At 36.8% G+C, this 2560-nt stretch overlaps 1 pseudogene; it reads right to left on the reverse strand.

The window, feature by feature from the left end:
* Positions 1 to 2193: 2193 nt before the first annotated feature.
* On the reverse strand, positions 2194 to 2315 carry LOC113415083 (U4 spliceosomal RNA; annotated as a pseudogene).
* Positions 2316 to 2560: the final 245 nt, after the last annotated feature.

The raw sequence follows: 2560 nt of genomic DNA on the forward strand, positions 1-2560 counted from the left end.
GCCTACTTCCAAACTTGGAAATTTATGAGTATACATTTTTGTGGGTGTGTTAGCTTACCCCTATTTCCTTTATATACTTCAAGAAAACCAAGGAAGTCTATTTAAAATCTAGCTTTTCTAAAGCTGGGTTTATTTTTTTAAAAAAAATATGTTTTTTTTCACCCATTTCAGAGCTCTATGTGTCTTAAAAATATCTGGAGTTTATAGCAATTACCTAATAATTTACACCTGAAATTATAGCATGATGCATGACTAGTTTCACATTAAATAAAGATCTTTAATGACTCAATGAACAATAAAGAAGGATGACCTAGATATATTTAGATGCATTCTCCCAAAAAGACATGCCTTTGGAAACATTTCCTGGCCAATTATTTAGCCAGTAACTCACTTTCTCTCTCAGGGCAGAAATTACTAGCAATGATTCTTCCAATCCTTTCAGGATGCTTTTCTGAGCATGCTCATCGCTTAATGAATTTGTCAGCCTACCATGCAAATCTTTTACTTCCTTGATCATCTACCTAAGCTTTAATGGTTATGTCTTGATCATAAATCAAGGCAAGGGATCCAGGGAAGCACATATTCTCCAGTGATTACATATCCTCTGCTCGATAGATCTTGAAGCTTGAAATTATTATACTTTCTTTGTACATGCTCAAAGTAGCGGCCACCGAATGAGTCAATCAAATTTCATTCATATTATACAGACTGATGGGGGAGTGGTACCTTGATTCTTGACTTGGGCAGGTCTATGCAGTTTGGTAACAATTTCAGAAGTGATCTCCCAGTGCTTCTTCCTAAGACTAATAGAAAGTGACTTCTCCAAAATCATCCATCTGGTTTATGCCTAAAGCAGGACATTTTTCAAGTGGTTTGCCCTTGTCTCTTTCTTAGGGCTGAGAGAAGGTGACTGGTCCAAATTCAGCCAGCTGGTTTTGTCCCTATGTCAGGACTAGAACTCCCATTCTCCCTGTTTCCTAGCCTGGTGCCTTAGCCATAATACTGTACCAAATTCACTTTTGAGAACAATGAGATTTATTCAACATCGTTTCTTATAGCTTTCACTGGTCATTTCTGTACTATCTAAAGGACAAGTAGCTTTACGGGACACATTAGACCGCACTGTTTAATTATTCATGATTTGAGACTATCCATTTCTATTAACAGTTCCAGTTACTGATATCCTCCAGAAGGCAGAAGTCATGGAAAAGCAAGTGATGTACACTGATATACTTACGGGAACGATGCTCGGTGTGCTACCATATGTGCTGTGGTCAGTGCCTCCAGTTGCTTGCCATCTTCCCTACTGGAAATGGGGTGAGACTGATCACCTATGATACATGCCCTGAATAACCCCATGAAGTTGTTTTTATAGTTTGAGAGCTACTGCACATACAGAGTTTGGGTTACAAGATGGCATATGCTTTGCATAATGGAGAATTACTGTAAGTCTGCCAGATGTATCGTATCCAAGGGATAAATGACAAAAGAAGCACCACAACTTTGTGATGCATGTCCCACCACTTTTGTACACCCGTACATATAGCAAAAAATTGGTCAAAATGCCATAATGCTGTTTTCATCATTTTGACCAAAGTCGCCAATCTCATGGATGCTGTAAAATACTTGATATTCTTTGAAATGAAGTTGTCTTGTAAAGAAATACAGAAGCTACCAGATACACGATTATATGCCAAAACTCCCTATATTTTTATTTTTCATATTTTTTCAAATATGCATATACTGCCTATACAGTGTGTGTGTGTATACCCACACAAACACACACATAGTCACACACACAAATCTATACACATAAACACTCTAATGTATATACTGCTATGCTAAAGCTAAATTATATAAAAGTTCAACATGAAACAAAAGTCACATCCGATAGCAATTTAGTCCAGCGAAAATAAATTATGACTAACAGTACCTTTTGTTATTCAAGCAAATAATATTCAATACTTCACTTCAGATATGAAATATTACTAAATAATATAATCAAAAATTAACAGTCCTGCAAACACTTCCTGAAGATTACCAGAAATCATTGCATAATTATAAGGAACAAAAACAATAACAGCAAAGATGGGTTGCTAAAATATTGCAGACCATGCACACTAATATTCAACAGCAACAAGGGTCATGTATCCTACAGCATTAATCATAGGGAATCAAAACAATGAGAAAACAAATCTTTGAGTTGTAGCAAAAATAAAGCAAGCTTTTCTAACAAAATTAAATGAGTTTTCAATTAGCAATAATCGTGCCTCAGATAAATTTCATTGGCTACAATACTGCCACTGCGCAGAGTTTGAATGGTTTTGAGCAGCATGATAGTGGTGAAGACTCTTGCCTCCCACTCAGAAAATTGAGAGTTCAATCCTAGGTAGAAACTGATGTTTCTCTCCTAGGGCTCAAAGAAAAATATATCTGCTGTGAACTCTGTGTGGCATCTGGAAGAGCATCCGGTCAGTAAACGCTTAGCTCCATCCATTCGCCCCGACTCTACCCCAAATTAAGGGATTACAGGGTAATAAAAAGGGAGTATCAAATGAGG

The sequence above is a fragment of the Notechis scutatus genome, chromosome 2, assembly GCF_049901735.1.
Source record: "Notechis scutatus isolate UNSWTSFEM ecotype Mainland chromosome 2, rNotScu1.2, whole genome shotgun sequence".
Lineage (NCBI taxonomy): Eukaryota > Metazoa > Chordata > Lepidosauria > Squamata > Elapidae > Notechis > Notechis scutatus.